Here is a 6,687-nt window from a genome sequence, read left to right on the forward strand (position 1 = left end):
AAAGACAGAATGTCGCCGGGGAAACGTACTGTCAACCAAAAATACACGTTTGGGTGGAGGGAGATAACACAAGTAAAAGATTAAACAAGCTAAATGAAGAAAAGCTCCGCTCAGCCTTCGTGTACGTGTAAATACGCCTATTTTAGACTGTTCAAACACGGGTCTCTTGCCAAAACCATCACAGGACACACACAGACACACCCAAGGGCTCGACTTGGACACCTGCTGGGCTCCAGTGGGGGGGCTGCCAGTGGTGGGTTGCAGGGTGATATGGCTGCTGGCGCTGTAAAGGTGCCGCTGATAGCAATACGCACATGGATACCATGAAGCAGGACAAACTCCCCAGTTTCCCAGTTTCCCCTGACAGCAGCTACAAGCTCCCCACAGCTCTCCTGGAGGTGTGCGCCTGGTGTTGCCCTGGGGTTATTCACCATGGCGTTAGAGTCCCTGTAACGCCCAATTACAGTCAAAAGTATGTTGTTGTTTTTTTTACTTTTTACTGTAACAACACAAACGCACAGACAAGACAAAAGACAGAACGTCGCCGGGGAAACGTACTGTCAACCAAAAATACACGTTTGGGCGGGGGGAGATAACACAATTAAAAGATTAAACAAGCTAAATGAAGAAAAGCTCCGCTCAGCCTTCGTGTACGTGTAAATACGCCTATTTTAGACTGTTCAAACACGGGTCTCTTGCCAAAACCCCGTTCACTTTATATACAAATATGTGATGACGTGCGAGCATGAGGACACGAGGTATTTTCAGCTGGTTTCCCATGGGGGGGGTTCAAATTCAGCCGAACCCCCTTGCAGTTTGGTACCGACAGATAGTGGCCGGGTGCGGCACCTCGGGTCGTTTCACGAAGCTATCGCAACAGGGCTAAAGACAAGAAGGCAAATCGCCTGAAAAGCTATGGAGCGCAAGTACAAGACATGAATAACCGGCCGAGCTCAGCTGCTCGCTGAAAGCTCGTTTCGTTATTGGACGATTCGTGGGCGCTACGGCGTGTAATGCGATTCAATTCACTTCGATTGATTTGGATATAGCGCCTATCCGTGTGAGCGCCGCGGTCACCCAAGGGGACACCCGCTAACGCCCTCAAACAGGCGCAGAAAGCGATTGAATTGACCCCCAAATCCACGATCTGAGAGGGAGACCTGCAGGTGGGCTACGACAGGACCTCGGGTGCGACTTTGTCATTACGAGACAACTCGGGGGGGGGTCTTTTTTCCTTCCTAGATGGGCAGAAAGGCGCTTCTCTCAGCTCTCGGCCTCGAAGAAAATGTTGTGTTTTTTAAATGTCAACGTGTTTCGACATTCAGGTCGTGAGGTTTGGGGTGGAGGCTGGGGGGGGGGAGGGGAGCGCCAGAGTCACGGGAGACGTCTCTCGGCCCGGCGAGACCGGTGTGACGAGAAAAGCGAGGCGCAGCTCGACGGGTGGGCGACACCCACAGCCCTGAGCAGCACTTCGTGAGCCGAGGCCCCGACAAAACGCCGCCATCACTGTCTGCTGCTCCTCGGCAGCGCAGGAGGCCGGGCCGGCCGCTGACCCCGGGTCACCCGGCAACGCGGGTCGTCGCCCCGGCAACGCGGGTGGTCGCCCCGGGCAACAGGTCTAAGCCCTGTGTGTTTCTTGTCGGGCTGAAAGGGTGCATCATTATTATAGATATATATTATCTGTATATGATGTATATTGTATATTTGCATATTATTTGTGAGGTGGAGGTGTGTGAAGTCGCTCTGGTTGTGTTTGCAGGCTTGAAGGATTTTGAGATGTTATCGTGCCGTTTAATAGACAATTCAGAAAAAAAAGAGCATTTATTTACATTCAGTTTATTAGTCTTTCTGGGTGAATTTCCCCTCCATCAATCCAAAGGGTCTAATAGTCCTCCCCCTTTCAGTGCTTTCGAGGTGGAGCGGAAACGCTCTTTAGCTTCTATTTAAACAAACTGGAGAAATACTAAAGCCAGGAAAACATGATCTGTGTAAAAAAATACAGTTTGAGCACATCATTTACTTCCTGAGCTCTGCCGGTGAGATGTGTTTTGTTCCTCTTGTACCTGGTTTTGTTCCTCTGGTTGTAGCTGTATTTGTAGATTCTTTATACGTCTCATAAAAAAAATTAAGACAAAAGATCACAACTGAAAGAAAGTAAATACATGAAAAAGGTATAAGCCCTGCCGGCGGAGGGGTGTTAATTATAGTAATTTGAGCGTCGCCATGGGCAGCGACGGGTCGGGTTACACGCCGAGAAAGAGCCTCCAGCCCAGGATGATAAAATCAGTAAACATTGTTCCCCTCTCCCTCTGTACTATATCAAGACGTGGGGTCGCTTTATAACCTGTCAGAAAACAGCCGTGTGGCGCTGCAGCTAAGCCCCACGCCTCTGAAGAAACCTATAACGTGAACCTCACCCCGCTGCCACATCAAAATGAGCGCAGCGGGTCATCGGGACACGGTACCGGGAGAAATACTGCCCACGCAGGGCGGAGAGGGTCTATCTTCTGTCACGTTGTGGTTACGTTGTGAATGCTTGTGTTGCAAAACCAAATTTAACACAACCTAGCGTCTTGACATAATCCTCAACTCGATAATCTTAACACCCCAGCATACAAATTAACGCAGCAGCTAAAAACACGACCCGACACACAATTCTTAACGCAGTACTCCACCGTGACCGCTGGGTGTCGCTCTGCACATATACTGTAGCTCTCGCATATCCCAGTCATAAGATAAAATAAGATGAGGGTTGCACTTGAAGTTTCCTTACATTTCAAGTAGATTACGAGTGGGAAGATGGAATAAACTCCCGAGAAGCTGCCTGAGGAACAGACAGTGAGCCTGTCTCTCACTAATAATAATAATAATAATAATAATAATAATACAGTGTGTATGATCTCCTGTCCCAGCCTGAGGAACAGACAGTGAGTCTGTCTCTCAATAATAATAATACGGTGTGTGACCTCATGTATCAGCCTGAGAAGCAGACAGTGAGCCTGTCTCTCAATAATAATAATACAGCGTGTGATCCTCTGTCCCAGCCTGAGGAACAGACAGTGAGCACAGCTAACTCTCGCCTTCTTTCCCTGACAGGGCGGTCCGGAGGCACCTACTCTTCCACCTCACCTCGTCTCCCAGGTGTGTTCGATACACCCTGCGGGCTTCAGGAACATCCTCTGTCCTGGCTGGGGCACCTGTGTCTCGGCTTCAACCACGTGGCTGAGCAGCCTGTTCCCCCCTCCCACCCCTCTCTGTGTACAGTAGAGCCTCCTGTCCTGACTGGAGGAGCTCATCCTGCTGTGTCTGGAGAGGAGCCAGGGTATCGGCTTCAACAACAGGGCTGGGCAGCAGGGTCCTCAATTAATAGTGTTTTAATAAGCAATAACACCAAGTACATATCTCAAAATAGCTGTCATGGAAAAAAAGATATTGGCTGCCAGTCTCGTTTTGAAATACAGGTAATTTCTCTCTTTTAATTCTTCTGGTTGCAGTGGGCATAATATAGAGTTTGAGGCAAAAACTCTTAAATTAATATGTGATTATTAGTTGCTGGCGCCTGTGTGAGTATTCCACCCCCCTCTGCTCATACGCAGGGCTCTCTTTTTATGAGGTCCGGACTCATCTGCTGAGTTCTTAGTGAATTGCTGAAGGGAGTCAGATGTGTAGCAGGGTGTTCCAGGAAGTGACATAATAAGTTGTGTTGTACATCAGGATCTGATGTCATGGGGTGTTTCAGGAAGTGACGTAATGGGGTGTTTCAGGAAGTGACGTAATGGGGTTGTTTCAGGAAGTGACGTAATAGGGTGATTCAAAAAGTGACAGAGTGAACAACCGGTAGGACACAATTAGTGCCCCCTAGTGGACATGTGGAAACACTAGCATGTCTCTGACCACAGAGAGCTTCCTCAGGGACTCACAGTGGTAGAAATCTGATTGGAGGTGATCCTGTCCCAAGAGGTGAGACATGTTGGGGAAATAATAAATCAAAGATCACTTGATTGGCCATGCACAATTTCTTGCATGAGGAACATGTCTTTTCACAGACCCCAGCTTGCTCTCCAGGAGAAACACAGACAGGGAGAGAAGGGAGAAACCCCCAGCAGGAACACGCAGACTACACACACACAGACACCAGTACCTCTCACCCACAGCAGGAACACGCAGACTCCACACACACAGACACCAGTACCTCTCACCCACAGCAGGAACACGCAGACTCCACACACACAGATACCAGCGACCCACAGCAGGAACACACAGACTCCACACACACAGACACCAGCGCCAGCGACCCACAGCAGGAACACGCAGACTCCGCACACACAGACACCAGTACCTCTCACCCACAGCAGGAATACGCAGACTCCACACACAAAGACACCAGCACCAGCGACCCCCGGCAGGAGCACGCAGACTCCACACACACAGACACCAGAACCAGCGACCCGTAGCAGGAACACGCAGACTCCACACACACAGACACTAGTCCATCGACCCCCAGAAGGAACACGCAGACTCCACACACACAGACACTAGTCCATCGAACCCCAGCAGGAACACGCAGACTCCACACACACAGACACCAGCGCCATTGCACCCCGGCAGGAACGCAAAGACTACTCACACACACACACCAGCACCAGCGACCCCCAGCAGGATTTCACAGAATCCACACACACACAGACACCAGCACCTCTCACCCACAGCAGGAACACGCAGACTCCACACACACAGACACCAGCACCAGCGACCCCCAGCAGTAATACACAGAATCCACACACACAGACACCAGCACCTCTCACCCACAGCAGGAACACGCAGACTTCACACACACAGAAACCAGTACGACCCACAGCAGGAACACTCAGACTCCACAAACACAGACATCAGCGACCCACAGCAGGAACACACAGACTCCACACACACAGACACCAGCGCCAGCGACCCGCAGCAGGAACACAAAGACTCCACACACACAGACACCAGTACCAGCAACCCCCAGCAGTAATACACAGAATCCACACACACAGACACCAGCACCTCTCACCCACAGCAGGAACACGCAGACTCCACACACACAGACACCAGCACCAGCGACCCCCAGCAGGATTTCACAGAATCCACACACACACAGACACCAGCACCTCTCACCCACAGCAGGAACACGCAGACTCCACACACACAGACACCAGCACCAGCGACCCCCAGCAGTAATACACAGAATCCACACACACAGACACCAGCACCTCTCACCCACAGCAGGAACACGCAGACTTCACACACACAGAAACCAGTACGACCCACAGCAGGAACACTCAGACTCCACAAACACAGACATCAGCGACCCACAGCAGGAACACACAGACTCCACACACACAGACACCAGCGCCAGCGACCCGCAGCAGGAACACAAAGACTCCACACACTCAGACACCAGTACCTCTCACCCACAGCAGGAACACGCAGACACCACACACACAGACACCAGCGCCAGTGACCCACAGCAGGAACACACAGACTCCACACACACAGACACCAACGCCAGCGACCCACAACAGGATCACACAGACTCCACACACACAGACACCAGCGCCAGCGACCCCCAGCAGGAACACGCAGACTCCACAGACACATACTCCAGCACCTCTCACCCACAGCAGGAACACGCACACTCCACACACACAGACACCAGCACCAGCGACCCCCAGCAGTAATACACAGAATCCACACACACAGACACCAGCACCTCTCACCCACAGCAGGAACACGCAGACTCCACACACACAGACACCAGCACCAGCGACCCCCAGCAGTAATACACAGAATCCACACACACAGACACCAGCACCTCTCACCCACAGCAGGAACACGCAGACTCCACACACACAAACACCAGTACGACCACCAGCAGGAACACGTAGACTCCACACACACAGACACCATCGCCAGTGACACCCAGCAGGAACATGCAGACTCCACACACACAGAAACCAGTACGACCCACAGCAGGAAAACACAGACTCCACACACACAGACACCAGCACCAGCGACACACAGTAGGAACACGCAGACTCCACACACTCAGACACCAGTACCTCTCACCCACAGCAGGAACACGCAGACACCACACACACAGACACCAGCGCCAGTGACCCACAGCAGGAACACACAGACTCCACACACACAGACACCAACGCCAGAGACCCGCAGCAGGAACACGCAGACTCCACACACACAGACACCAGTACCTCTCACCCACAGCAGGAACACGCAGACTCCACATACATAGACACCAGCACCTCTCACCCACAGCAGGAACACGCAGACTCCACACACACAGAAACCAGTACGACCCACAGCAGGAACACGTAGACTCCTCACACATAGACACCAGTACCAGCGACCCCCAGCAGGAACACGCAGACTCCACACACACAGACACCTGCACCAGCGACCCACAGCAGGATCACACAGACTCCACACACACAGACACCAGCGACCCACAGCAGGAACACGCAGACTCCACACACACAGACACCAGTACCTCTCACCCACAGCAAGAACACTCAGACTCCAGACACACAGACACCAGCGACCCACAACAGGAACACGCAGACTCCACACACACAGACACCAGCACCAGCGACCCACAGCAGGAACACCCAGACTCCACACATACAGACA

Source organism: Atractosteus spatula (assembly GCF_055471065.1).
Source record: "Atractosteus spatula isolate fAtrSpa1 chromosome 10 unlocalized genomic scaffold, fAtrSpa1.hap1 SUPER_10_unloc_2, whole genome shotgun sequence".
NCBI classification, from domain to species: domain Eukaryota; kingdom Metazoa; phylum Chordata; class Actinopteri; order Semionotiformes; family Lepisosteidae; genus Atractosteus; species Atractosteus spatula.